General features: G+C 48.8%; 1 protein-coding gene across 8 annotated transcripts in view; it reads right to left on the bottom strand.

Annotated features, from left to right (window-relative positions):
* Window positions 1–15008, bottom strand: part of LCOR (ligand dependent nuclear receptor corepressor) — a 735064-nt gene that overhangs the window by 14178 nt on the left and 705878 nt on the right. The window lies entirely within an intron of this gene.

Consider the following 15008-nt stretch of genomic DNA (forward strand, 5'->3'; position numbering starts at 1 on the left):
ATGCTACATCCTCAATATTTTGGTGTCAGGAAGACTAAGATGTTTTTCTAAAAGCAAGGTTAATCAAAGTATGATTAGTAGAAGATATGTGCTACATCACATAGAAGGGACTAGTTCTCCAGAGGAAACGTGCATATAAACTCTCTTTGACTTTACCAAGAGATGTAGACCCCACAGAAGCCAGGATATAACATACAGTCAGAGTTAATAGATGTATCCTAAGGTTCCGAGCTAATATCAAGCTGGTTTGTCTCTTCCAGAGCTTCAGCTATCTGCGAGGATAGCACAACGCACACATTGATGGGACGTCCTGAAAGCATGGCTATTCTTCCAACACCACAGCTCCCCATCTACTTAGTTTTTCTTCCTGGCTGAGATGGTAGAATGGATACGAAATACACATTCCAATACCTGTTTAATGGACTAAATAAGGCAGTTGAGAAGCTACAACATTCCCGTAGGTGGCACCCTAGTTTAATTTCAAGGATCCTGCTAGCTGGTCCCATTGGGGCCTTGGCATTAGCACCAATCCTGGGTTCCCACTACCATACAAAGGGGTCCATTTAGAGGTTACAAAACGAGGCCTCCTGGAAGTGAATATCCCTTTGCAATTGCTAAGACAACTTAAGGGAAAGCATTGCATCTATATGACGAACCACAATCTTCTTTGGCATCTGCATATAGTCTCATTTTCCTTTCAGATGCCAGCCAAGTAGAATGCTAGCAATATACAAATACAGCCAATTTCAAACAGAACTACTCACCTGCTGAAATAACGTTTCAATAGTTCTCCCAGGTCAAAGCATCATCACTGAGTGGATAATACTAGAACTGGTTCCAAACCTACAAATAATGATGGCAAAAGACTTTGCATGGCAATCTAACATGCTTACAAAACCAGTATGCAGTGGGGACGGATGATTTGAACAAATTAGGCTTACTCTTAACATCCACTGGTCAATAAAAAAGAAGATTGCAGATCAGGAGATAAGAGCAATGATGGCCAGAGTGATGGCCAGAGTGGTTCGGTTTTATGTTGCCCAGGTAATGCCAGCAGAAAAGAGCAGCATGGTTTAGACATGGGCTTTAAGTGAGTCATGTCATGTGGGGCAAAGACCCAAAGACCAAAAAGGAGTTAAAGACTGGCTCAGTTTGTGCCCAAGACCTGGTAAGAAACGAGCGTAATTTAGACATTTCTCTGCCAAGTCTCCACACATTCAGACTGCCCCCTCTCTGTAGAAGCCTGGATCAGAGATGCCAAGGTCAAAACTTAATTTTGCTAGAGGTTTTGCCTCCCTTCAACTGCAAACCACTTTTTCGCATGGCTTGCAGCAGTCACGGACATTGTACACGCCTCGTGATTGGATAACACTCATCTTGTATTAACCAATTACGAGGGGCATAGCTTCTGTCATGACAGGAGTGGCAACTCCCAACTCAGAGCACGGGCAGTAGGCATTTATTTATTTTTTACATTTATAAAGCTCACAAGGCAGCCTAGGGCATAGTGGCGATATTACAATAAGGCTTACTTCGTTACAGGAGAGTAAACAACATGAGCTGTGGGTGTAGATGGGTACAGTGAGAAAGATACAAAAAAGTACAAAGTTACATTGACATTTACATGGTGTGCAGCATTACTCCTAAAGGTTCCAAGGTTACAGAAGAACCAGCTGAAACTCGACGAGCTTAGTTTAGTGGGCGGACCTAGTTGAAGAGCATAGTTTTGAGTGATTTGCGGAATGCTGCTAGGGGGGGTCTGCATTCATTTTCCTAGAGGATTGTGTCTCCATGCGGAAGTGCTGGAGTTTGTCTCCCTCTGCTGCATGGCACGTCTACAGGATATTGTGCACACAGAAAGCAGATAAACTATATCGGTTTCCCCCTTCAAATTCCATTAGCAGGATGATGCCTAGCATGTAACCCTAAAACATACAAACATACCCTCCTGGACAGACGTAGGTTGCGAAATTGCGTTACCTTCCATTGGATATGTTGGCGTATCCAGACCTTTTTGGATTGCACCTTCAAGTGGGAAACATTAACTCACTTTTGTTGCAGCCGTGTTTAGAAGCAAACGAAAACAGAAATGTGTTGCCTAACTTTGTTGGTTTACAGACTCAATTGCACAATAAAGCTACCAAGCTATACTAAAGAGCACTGCTCTAGAAGGCCATTATTGTGCTTCAACTGTTCATCCCATTAAAACAGCCAGAATCAAAACCGTATCCTGTGCTAAAATGATCAATTTGCATGATATCACCGTTTGTGGTGCCTCCCTATCTACTGCAAACTATATATGTCAGAATACACATTTTCAAGTTGGTTGAACCAAAAGATGCTATCACTGCCATATAGGAACAGGCTCATGATTGCTTTGCCCATATTGACACCAATGATATAATAAAACATGTTCATTCAGACTCTGCCAACATATACCGGTATCCCCACACCTAAGAACATACCCCTGTTGTCTTTGCCAGTGAAAAGTGCAAAGCCACAGTCAGAAAAAATGCTCATATAGGCCAGTATGGCCACTTAAGAACAGTCATGTTGGCTTTACCTTTGATGCCAGTAAAAAATGCCATTACGCAGCAAGAAAATATGTCCAGACTGGCTGCTGCTGGATGGACATAGCCCTCCTCCACCTCCAATTCCGCATCTATCAGAGCCCCACTACCCCACAAGGCACAAATTATAAGTTACTCACCGTAGTGACTAATGTACTCTTAGTCCTTAGGCCCCTTTCCTCCATACTGCATGGGCGTCCCTTCCAAGGGACGGGAGACGGAACCTTTTCCACCAGAAAAAAAACCTTCTTCCCCTTTAAATTTAGAGGCGTGCAGGGGTGCAGCCCTGAGAGCATGCGCTGCCCCGATTCCGCCCTCCAGCGACACACCTCACTCCCCATAGACTCGTCGACAATAGATTAACATTGCCAAATGACACCAGTTTTATTAGGGGGGAGGAGGGTGGGACGTATGGAGGAAAGGGGTTTAAGGACTAAGTACGTTGGTCACTACGGTGAGTAACTTATAATTACTCTTATGTCCCGTCCCCTTTCCTCCATACTGCATGGGCGATTACAACTGAGTGTATACCCAGGGTGGAGAGGAGACTCTCCTTAAGCAAATAGGTTCCTAGGAACCGCCTATCTGAAGGCCGCGTCTGATCTAAAGTAGGCATCCAAACAGTAGTGCTTGCAGAAAGCCGAAGGGGTGGCCAATGTTGCCGTCCTGCTTATGACCTGCCAGGGGCCATGCCGCTGGAAAGCGATGGCCTTGGCTCTGACCGCGTGGGTGTGCATGTTGGCCGGCAGTGGCTTATGCTGTCCCTCTTAAGCTTCTTTGATGGCTGAGACCATCAAAAGGGGCTATGGAAGCCTTGAAGGCCTCCTGAGACCAGGTCTTGATCCGCCGTAGGTGAAAAAAAGAGCATCCGACTTGCAGACGCCCTTGGTCCTGTCTGTAGAATTTCAAGGCACGCCTGACATCAAGGCATCGTCTTTGGGCTCAGCAAAAGACGTAGGCAGCACTATTTCTTTGTTCAGATGTAATGCGAAAGGCACCTTAGGTAGGAATGCTGGGTGTATCCGTAGGACTACCTTGTCCTTGTGAAACATAGTATGTGGCTCTGAGGCGACCAGTGCCTGGATTTCGCCGATTCTGCGAGCGAGGTGAGGCTGACTAACAAGGCTTTCTTAATGGTGACCAGATGATGTCCGCGGATGCCATTGGTTCAAATGCTTTGTGCGCCAGGGCACCCAAAACTATTCTGACGTCCCACACGGGGTGCTGCCTCTTGATGTGCGGGTAGAACCTGGCGAGTCCTGTCAAATGTTTAACAATCGGGTTGGAAGAGGAAAAGATCTCCTCCTCTGAGTTTCTGTAAGCCCCAATGGGTGCCAGGTAGGTCGGCAAGTGTCTACCTGCATGCCTGAATGGGTGAGGTGCGCCGAGAAGGAGAGCACGTCGTTCAGGGTAAACGCCAGGGGGTTGATACCCTTAGAGGTTGCCCAGTGGCAGAACCTGGTCCACTTGCTCTTATACTGGGCTCCTGGTGCCCTGTATGATCTCTAAGATTAGCCTGGGAAAGGCTCAGGTGACCTAGCGTGACCTGTTCAGGAACCACGCTGTGAGGGCTATTTTCTGTGGAGCAGGGTGGATGACCCTACCCCCTGCTGCGCCAGCAGATGTGCTGGGCCTGTCGGAAGGCGGTATCAGCGGTGTGGGTGGAAAGGCGTATGCGGGCATTCCGTCCCACCAGATCTGGAATGCATTGCCCAGGGAGTCCAGGCCCTGACCCAGCCAGGAGGCGAACAGTTGGCACTTCCTGTTGCCCCGGGAGGCAAAGAGGTCCACATGAGGGTGTCCCCATTTGTAGAAGATTTCCTGCAGTACTAGGTCGTTCAGCTGCCACTCGTAGTTGTCCGCTCCTAGTCTGCTGAGCCTGTCTACCTCCATGTTGGATTCCCCCAGCAGGTGGACAGCCGTGAAGTAGATGTTGTTCTCCAGGGCCCATTCCCATATACTGACTGCCAGTCTGCACAGTGGGGGTTGTGGGGGGGCCCTGGTACCTCCCTGCTTGCTGACATAGAACATACTGGTCAAGTTGTCTTTCTGAATGAGGACGACCTTGCCCTCGTTAACGAGAAGGAAGGCTCTGAGCGCCAGCCAGATGGCCTTCAGTTCCAGCCAATTGATGTGGTACTCCTGCCGGGTCCAGGTGCCATGGACACAATGGTTGTCCAGGGTGGCCAACCAACCCTCGAGAGAGGAGTCCGTGGTGATGGTGAAGGGTGGGGTAGGTTGCCGGGAAAAAAAGACTTGCCTGTCCGCAGGTTGCAGTCCCAGGACCACCATGTGAGGTTCGGGTGAAGCGACGGAGGAACGTTGATCATCTCTTTCAGAGCCCCGTTCCTGGTTCCAAGATGCTGCAAAGTACAGCTGTATCCTCCTCATCCTGAGTCTCGTGTGGGGGATGGCCAAGAGGACTGCTGCCATGAGATCCAGTAGGTGTTGGTACCACCAGGCCGAGGTCACTTCTCGGCTGAGGACGTGCGCTGTGGCCCTCTTGAGGGCCGTGATCTTGTCCTCCGAGGGAAACACTTTCTCGGAACACGTGTCCCAAATGAGACCCAAGAAGGTCAGTCTCTGCGTAGGTTGCAGCTGTGACTTCTTGAGGTTGAGTGAAAAACCCAGCTCATGCAGTGTGTTCATAAGAGCGTGGGAAGTGTGTTGCGCTGCTTCCGGAGATGTCGCCCTGACGAGCCAATCGTCGAGGTACGAGTAGATGTGGTGGCCCTGAGACCTGAGGAGGGCCGCCACAGTATTCATCAGCCTGGTAAAGACCCTGGGGGCCGAGTTGAGGCCGAAAGGAAGCACCGTGTATTAGAAATGGTAGCCCATGATCCTGAATCATAGAAAATAACGATGAGGCTGCCATATCGGGACGTGTAGGTACGCGTCCTTCCGATCCAGGGACCACATCAAGTCTCCCCTACACAAGGTCTCCACTATCAAAGCTGGCGTAACCATCTTGAATTTTTGTAGAGGTAGGGAGCGGTTGAGGGTGGAAAGGTCCAGCACAACTCTCAGGCCTGCCTGGTTCTTTTTCTGAATGGCGAAAATCCTTGAGTAAAAGCCCAAGCCTCGATGGGAGGCTGGGACTTCCTCCACTGCATGGCTCTCGACGAGCAGCCAGATCTCTGCCAAAAGAGTTGCTGCCCCAACCTGTGGGAGTGGAGGGGAAGAGGGAGGAGAGGCTGGGATAGGGAGGCGGTACCCCGTGGATACTACCGAGAGGATCCAGGGGTCCGCAAAATTATGCCGCCAGAAATGTGCATGGAGAGCAAGCCTGCCCCCCCACTGGAGACACGTGGACCCGGAGGGGCACGTCATGCCTTTTTTCCCTCTGAGGCTGTTGTGGAGGAGGGGGACTGGAAAAAGCCCTTAATCCTCCCACCCCCCTTTTGTTGCTTGCGCTGATGTTGGGTCGGCGAATGGTCAGGCTGCCTGGACCTCCGCTCTTGGAAGCCGCGGAACCCTCCATATGTACACCCCTTGTCAGAGTGTTACTGTGACCGGGTGTACGTTTTGGGCATGGTCTTTGTAAGAATGGATAAAGACTTAGCCGTTTTGTGAGCCGTTTTTCTTTTTGTCCAGCTCCTCTTCCGTGGTGGAGTGGAAGAGGTCACCTACTTCGAACGGAAGGTCTAAAATGCGTTCCTGGACATCCGGGTTGAATTTCGTAGCACAGAGCCAGGCCGTTCTTCTCATGTCCGTGGCAATGCAGATGGCACGTCCAGAGGTGTCAATGTGGGCCATGGTGGACTCCATGATGTCCTGCACCACCATCTTGGCCTTTGCCAATCCCGTCTTGAATCGTGACTGGCTCTGTGCCGGAAGCTCTAGGAGGAAATCTGCAATTTCTCGCCAGAGCCTCCGGTTAACAGCTGCCAGCATGACATCCATGTTGGCTTGATGAAGGTGCAAGGACGTGTTGGAATACAGCTTCTTCCCGTACGCCTCCAAGATCTTCTCCCCCTTGTCTAGTAGCGCTGAAGAAGAGGAGGCTGAGGACAACTGAGGCATGGAGTACAGTGATGCCGCAGCGATCACTGAGGAGTGTGGCTGAGGATGGGCCGAGAGCAATAGTGTATCCCCCTCCATCTGCCTGTACTTGGCGTCCAGGCGTTTATTCACCGGCTGTACCGAGTGAGGCTTGGGCCAACCATTTTTGGCCAAGGCAACTAAGTCCTTCTGCATTGGGATCCCCGATCTGGTAACGGGACGTAGTGTGAGGACTTTTGCGAGGACCCCCGCTGCTGGTTGCTCGACCTTGGGTTGAGGAAGGGCCAAGTACTCTGCCAGCCCTGCAAGACGTTTGTGGAAGGCCTTGGCTGACGACGGTGTGTCAGGGTCCTCCACCTCATCTGTGTCCACCTGAGGGTCCAGTTGGTCCAGCACCACAGGAGGGGTGTGGAGACCGGAACCAGAGGCTGCAGCGGAGGCTGATACGGAACCGCCTGCATAATCAGTTGGGGGGCCGGAGCAGGCTGCTGAGGCTGAATAAGGGTCAGGGAGGCCTGCAGAGCCGGAGCCATTGGTGGGAGCACGTCCCTGATGGCGTCCCTGAGGATGACCCCCCCATCCGAGTAGATTTCATGAGCCAGACGAACCTTTCAAAGAACCGGTCCTCACAGGCCAGAGTGGTGGTAGGTGATATTGACGGGGTAGTGGGTGGCTGCTGGAGCCGTTGCGTACACTGCCCATACAGACGCTGCGGGAACCTGCCTTGCGCGAAGCAAGGGTAGGCTGTAGGCCACATCCCTGGTTACCACCAGTCCCACCTTCTGCTTGCCTTTGAGCGGAGTCGGCCGGATGTCTGGAATTTCTGGTACTGTGGCCATTTTGTCGAGCTGCCCTCCACGTGCCTGTGCATTGTTGCTCGGCTCACAGGGCCCCGCCCAGGACTCTTGAGTGTGGATCATGGGGCCTACCCTGTTCCTCAGGCTGAGGGCTGGTAGGCGTTTCGCCCTTGGCGGATCTGCCGGTAGAACTGCGTATAGGCGTCCCCTCAGGCATGTTGCCGGTACTAGGGCATAGCCCCTCGGGTGAATACCCGGTAAAAGCACCTTCTGGTCCCTCAGCACTGTCAGCAGGAGGATGGACCCCTCGGCTTGCCGACTGGTAGCTGATTTAGCCTTGGTGCTCGTGCGGGTACGAGGACCTGAGCAGTCCCTCCTGCACGGGCAAGTCCTTGGGAAGGAGTCTCCCTTGCGGGCTGCGCTGGACAAGAGCGGCCCTACCTTGGGCTTGGATCAATGATAGACAAAGACCTTCAGGTCTTTTGGAGGCGATCTCTGCAAGAGCTCCCTTCACCTGGCTAGACTGTAGTTCAGAGACCTTGAGGAGAGCACATTGCAAGCGGTGCAAGCTTGCCAGCTGTGTTCTGTGCCAAGGCAATGTAGGCAGAGGGTGTGGAGGTCCTTAGTCAGAAAGAGCCCATCGCAGGATGGACACCTGCTGAACCCTGTAGAAGGCGACATGCGCCGGGGAGGAGTGACGCCTGAGGACCGAGTACTTGAATGATAAAAAGATAGAAGGGAAGAAGTATCCGCGCGTGGAATTTCATAGCCGAAGCCAAACACAGGAGCGCTGGTGAATTGGGCCCGTTCCCGTCGACGTGGAAAAGGGGACTTAAGTGTGGCGCAGGAGGGCGGCGTCATGGCAGCGGATGCTCCCAGGGCCGCACCCCCACGTGCCTCTAAATTTAAAGAGGAAGGTTTTTTATGGTGAAAAAGGTTCTGTCACTCTTATTCACACGTGCACTTAGACATAAACCCTTGCATGCACGCATACAGACATAAATGCATGTTTTTTTTCCTTACATGCAGCCCTAATCTTGACTCCAGATTCCATCTGCATGATGGCCCTCCTGCTCTCGCACAGCATCCAATAGGAAGCATCCTGCCTTTGAACTGGGACCATTGAGTCCTGAGCTCCCATTGAAGGGACCTCATCTCCTCAGACGGGCCTCCGGCACCAGAAAAATACAGGATGTCATGAGGCAAAGCAACCTTAAGAATTCGAAGGCCGGAAGAGACTGGGCATTATGAAATCTGGTTACCATTTGGAGAATATTCCGAGCCCTCACCCTGCTTGGCGAGCACTTCCCCAAGGACGTGTCTAAGACAGCCTCGTCTGGAAGGTGTCAAATGGGACATCTTGAAATTGAGGGAGAAGCCCAGTCTGTGAAGGGAGTGACGGGTAACATTGAGATGATCCAAGGCTTGTTCGGGAGAACGCGCCCTGATCAGCCAATCGTCCAGGCAAGGGTAGACGTGAATCCCCCCTCTACTGAGATGCCCTGCCACCACCACTAACAGTTTGGTGAATACCCTTGGGCGGAGGCAGGACCCGAAACAAAGTGCGAACCGCCAATGGCAAACCTCAGGCATTTCCTGTGCTTGAGATGTATCGGCACATGAAAATAAGCATCCTGAAGGTCCAATGACACCAACCAATTCTGAAGTTGGAGAGCCTGAAGAATCTGAGAAAGAGTGACCATCTTGAACTTGTCCTTCCTGAGGAACTTGTTCAAGCATCTCAAGTCCAAGATGCGTCTCAGTCCCTTGTCCTTCTTGGGAATCAAAAAATAAGGGGAGTGCCAGCCCTTGTTCCTTTATGCTACAGGCACTGGCTCTATAGCACCTTTCTCTAGCAGGGTTAATATTTCCTGCACAAGGAGCGGATCTGGAACCCTCAAAGAGTGTACTCCCGTAGGGTTGTCGTGAGGCTTCAGTAGAAAAGGAAGGCCGTACCCATGGGCTATAGTATCCAGAGCCCAAGCATCCGAAGTAATGGCTCGCCATTCTTCCAGATGCGGAGACAGCCTGCCCCCCACCCGTGAGCTGTGACCGAAGGCCTCCGAGCGGTTTTGTAGCGGCAGTAGCAGAGCCTGATGGCAAAGAGGCTGCTACTTCAGCGGCTTTGGCACCTCTACCTCGTCCACCACAAGGAAACTTACATTGGCCTCTTTGACTGGCCATTCCTCTCGCACTTCCAAATGAGTAACGAAAGAAACCCCCCCCTCCATTGCTGTCCCCTATGACAAAAAGGCTGAGGCTTTCGGACAGCAGCGGCAAAGACTTGGCAGCTGCCTTCGAGGTCTGCTCTGCAGTACCTGTCTGACAGTATCTCAGTTTACCCAGCATCTTGTTCCCTCCGATCCTCATCTGCAATCAACCTCACTGTCCCAGACCCTCCCTGTGCTTCCCTTCGTTTCTCTTCTTTCTCCCTACTTGCAATGCTACACTGGAACCAACTGCTCATAACAATGAAAGCCAGCCTAGCTGTGAATCTCTTCAAAATTCTGCTTAAACTTTAGTTACTTGCTAAAGAGGGCACTCCCCGTGCCCACTTTCCCCATCCATGTGCCCTCTTTCCTATCCTCCTGACCCCACCCCTCCGGTGATGCTTAATAATGTAATTGTTCATCTTTCTATAGTACTTTAGTGTGAAGCACTTGCCCCCTTAGGTAAATGTTCCCTTACATCACCTGTTTATATATATTTTTACTGTTGGCTTTGTCCCTGGTTTATGTCCCACTTTTTTACACCTTCAAACTGGCTCACCACTTGTTCTCATCTTTATGCTTTAGTACAGGCACCCTTCGTCGAAATATCTCTGCCATCTGTAAATGTGTTATTGCAAGTCATATGTGATCAAAACTGACATCTGTTCTTCAAATACATGTAACAAAATAACCCAGGCTGCTTTCCCAAAGGGCCATCCAAGGCTGGGGAAGCAAAACACACCGAACCTTTCATGGCTCATTGGGCATGCATGTAAGCATACTGTTGGGGTGGTCAGGAAAGGTCCCATTGGGGAAGAGGGGCTCACGTTGCTTGCTTCATATTTGTGATTGGTGGTGCAGCGAAATGGGCGCAATGTCGCAATTTCATATTTATCCAGTGTAGTTAAATGTGAATGGGTTAAGTGTTTATTTTTTGCTCAAGTTGATACATATCCGATTTACACATGCATAGAAAGAAATGTAAAAAACGCCAAATTAAATATAAAACATGATCCAGGTATGGTGTGCTACGAAGTGCCTGGAAACTGTGTGACTGGGAGTTTAGTAATGCGCATGCAAAGAAGGGGCCTGGTCGCAGAAGACTATTTATTAAACATGCATGCACACTGAGTTACATACACAGGGAACTTACACATGTATACGCAGTGAGCTTTTATGAATTCATTGAGACTCTGCAGTCAGGTTTCGCAAGATGAATTTTAAGTTACTTGGAGAAACTGGTTTTGCAGTGTTTCAGAGGCCAGAGGAAGAGTAAGTGAGAAACTACGACCTTCACAGATGGACAGCTCAGCTAGCAAACCAGCCAGGGTCTTTATGGCCTGGCAGTATTGCAAAAGCAGATGGTATCTCTTAAGTCCAGGGGAGCTTGTAGAAGGGTTTCGGCCATTTGTTTTGACCCTGCAATAACCATGGGGTGAAGTAACGTTTGAGGCCAGAGTGACCGATACCCAGGGGTTTCGATTGTATTCTCAGGATGTGCTGTGCGTGCTGAAATGGTAGTTATTTAGATTAGAGTGTTCCGGGATGCCAGTAAAGTTGGGGTGGATGAGGAAGTTCTCACCAGTTCAAAGGGAACTGGTTTATTCTACTTTCCTCAAGTCAGAAGTATCCATGCAAACCATGTGCAATTACATTTAGGGTTAAGAGGTTTCATGCCAGTTGTGACCTTTAATGAATTATGTTTGTATATGAATGTGTAACCATGTGCTGATGACCTACCACGGACGAATCCCATGAAGGGGTGTGCTATGAATATGATCTGAATATGGAAGAATTGGAGAAAGATGGGATTTCTTTGTATAGGTTTTGTACAATCATATGTGAAGGGTGTATTGTAATCAAATATTTGGGAGTGTTTTAACTGTTGCAAAAATATATATAATGTGTCAACGTATGCGGCTCAGCAAGACTTGGGTTAGTTTGACTCTGCAGCGTCATCTAGCTCCTCCTCGGACAGTTGTACAATAAACTTGTTTTACGTGCAAAAGTGCACTTGTACCTTAATTGGTGGGCTGCTTGGGTGAAAGTGATTAGGGGCCCATCCATACATTTGGCGACCACAAAGGGACCACAGGCTTTCCGAGAAGCTGGGGGTCTCCTGTCTACACAACTCGGCCTAGACACCTCCCTGCGGGGACAAGACATTCTTACACAGTGAAAAAGAGGTTTGTGAGTGCAATATTGGTTAAAAGGCCTGTTTGTTCCCTGGAGGGATGGTACAGTGTTCGAGCTGTGCAGTAAGAATTGAAAGGAGCACCACTTTAGAGCGCTTTGGGTTCATGTTAGTGCACTTTTGGGGGGTAAAGCAAGAGTGGAAAATAGGGGAAAGAGGGTTGTTTCTTTGACTTAAGGGGTTTTGTAAGGGAAGAATCGAAGTGCGTGTGTGGAGTTAGTTGAGGTTATGGGGATGAAAAGGTCAAATGCTTTGAAGGAGTGCGTGTACTGTTTTACGTTATAAGTCCTTTGTAAAAAAAAACATTGTTTTAATGTTATATTTTATATGTTGGGATTGATTTTATTGTTTATGTATTTTGTAAAATTGTTAAGGCAAGATGACCATGTCGAATAAAAGCCTATTGAACTGAACACTTTGTAAATATTTTTTACTAGTTTGTTATTTGAGAGGTGTGAGGTGGTATCCTACACCGCACGTCCATTGTGAGGTTTGTCCTGATACCCTTCATTTTGCTTGTCTGGAGAACTCACCTAGAGGTGAGGTGGCATCATATGGTAAGTCCACCCATAGATAACTTAATGAACTTCCTGGAGTATACCATTGGCACCCTTCATTTTGTATGGATGGTGCGGGCGCAGAGCCCTTGCCTCGCTTTTCTTAGTTAGTCGAAGCAGTGAAGGGAAACTTCCTGTAGTCGGGGAAATACAGTTTTGTAGTAGAGAAGACCGTACTAGTGATGGAGAGCGAGTGCAGTGGTGTTGTAGCGAAAACCACTGTGCCACTATGCTCGAATTAAGGAGATCTCAGAGATATTTGCTGGCAAGTGTTTTTTAATAAGGTGCGGTCTTTTCTGTACTAGTGTGAAGTATAACTAAAGTAAATATCTAATCAAGGTGATTGCAGTGAAACCAAGTGAGGTGAGTGATTGTGGGGAAGATTATGAAACCCGGAAGGGGAAAAATGCTGGGTTCTTTGGGTGGAGAGTTTGTGCCGCAGGCTCAGCTTCTGAGTTTTTTGTGAAATTATTCCTGGGTAACTTGGGTTGGCGTATGGCGACTCCTTTGAATCCTTTGTGTCAGGTACTTCCTGGTTATAAGGTGAAGTTTCTAAAATATAATTGGGAATGGTTGTGGGAAACGAAGGGTAAAATTCTTGACCTATTGTGGGCACCTATGACAAGGGGATATTGGAGAACCTGCATACTTTTTTTTTTTTTTTAACTACAAAACACAAGGTCTCAAAGTTAAATGGTCAAACATCCTAGCGTTATGGAGGATGTATGAAAAAGGAGGGAAGGCTCACTGTTAAAAGTCTCACAGGAGGACCCGAAAAAGGAGGGTGCCGGAATTCCTTCCACCCCATATGGGTGCTATTCTTTATGGCCTGTAGAAGGGTATACAGACCCCGAACCTCAATTTTCCAAAGCAGCCAATCCAGTGGTTGCGAGACGGACACAGGTAACGCCTCCATCAGCTATGATTTCTAGAAAATGGGATAGCTAGGAAAGTAGAAGGGTAACGCCTTCAATGGTTAGGGCTGTAGAAAAATTGAGAATGGAGAGCAGAAAGGTGATCACTTCCAGTCTGCTAGGATAGCAGAGATATTAAGGGTGGAGTAAAGAGAGAGTGACGCCGGCAGCAAGAAGAGCAGAGGAAGGTTTTGAGAACGAGTGAGAAAGGGGAGACTATGCCTTTTTCCGAGAGTATAGAGGATAGGCTGCAAATAGAAACACGGGAACGGGAAAAATGTAAGCAGCGCTGAGGCTAGTGGAGGAAGAGATAATGCTGCTATGGTGACAGAGAAATTAAGAGCAGGAAGTAATCAATGGACACCGGCAAAGAATGTAGAGGAAGGAAGGTAGATGCATGGACAAGTTCTTGTTAAATTGGATACATCGGTTATTAAGGAAGTCAATGTAGACATGGAGAACAGAAATATTTCCATGGGTACAGGATTTGAGCAGTGAGGATGGGAGCTGCACCCTTTGTTCGTCCGGAGTATGCTTCCGTGCCTGTAGAAGTATCAGGGGAAGTGATAACAGGAGTCAGAGACAAAGGAGAATGGGAACTGGATGTCGAGCAGGGTGTAGCCACCCTACCTCTTGCTCTAGGAGTAGCAACAGAGAATACACCATGGAGTCTCAGCACGCGCCAGGGTACTCGCACAGGCATAGCAGGTAAGAGATGGGGGAGGCCCCAGTAAAAGCAGGTGCAACTCAGTTTCTGTTGCTCCAGAAGGGTCTGGCAAAGACGTATTATGTCCTGTGGTAACACAAGGACTGGAATAATTTGATGAAGACACTCCCCTTTGCTCACTGCAGGGGCAGGAAAGTGGATTTATGCAATAGAGAAACACACAGACAGTGTCAAGTTGGCCATAGAGTCTATGAAAAGCTTATTCACGGCTCTAATGGGGGAACGGTCAGACAAGCTCTGGAGGAGAGCTGGGTATCTGGGAGTTCAGTTGGATTGAAATGCTCACGATGGAGGTTTTTAATAATTGCAGGGTGCCGGTATTGGGGCGTGGGGGGTTTCCTACAGATTATGTATCTCGATACCCCTGATATAAATTTGATTCTAGCGAAAACAATGAAGTTGGATGATAATCCTGCCACCCAGATCCAGTTAATTCAGGAGATGTGGAGGGCAGAGACTTGAGGAGTGTGGGATACGAATGTGGTGATTTTTTACCACATCCTAAAGAAGGGACTCTCCAAGGAAGTCCAGCACAATCTCGATAAAGTAGTAAGGATAGAGGCCAAGAGTTGGCGGAAAATTCAGGTGTACACTGCATTTTTGTAAAAAAGGAGGCAAGAAAAGGAACAGGCTGTTAGGCAGAATCCTGTGCAGTTCCCTTGGGGAACACTGCAAAAAGATTAAGACTACAGGAGTAAGCAGTAAGCCCAATTGGTAGCAGTCTGCACCACCCAGATTTACCTGGTAGCTGTGGCTGAGCAGTAAGCCTTCTCTCAAGAAGAGTAGGGCAGTATGCAGAGTATACACAATAGGGCCAAAACACAGTAGAGCAAACAAACACTGACCAGAGCTTTGTATAAAAAGTATATAATAATTTATTTAAAAAACACTTTATGGCATATACCAGCACTCTCAATCAAAAGCAAGTTAAAACACAGTCAGGTAAAGTATCCACACCTCCCTTAATAGTTATCAGACAAGTCAGGGTTAAAACACTATTTGTTAGAACAGAGGTGAGCGCTTAACCAAGATGGCAC

Source organism: Ambystoma mexicanum, chromosome 8 (assembly GCF_040938575.1).
Source record: "Ambystoma mexicanum isolate Mex_15411 chromosome 8, UKY_AmexF1_1, whole genome shotgun sequence".
NCBI classification, from domain to species: Eukaryota; Metazoa; Chordata; class Amphibia; order Caudata; family Ambystomatidae; genus Ambystoma; species Ambystoma mexicanum.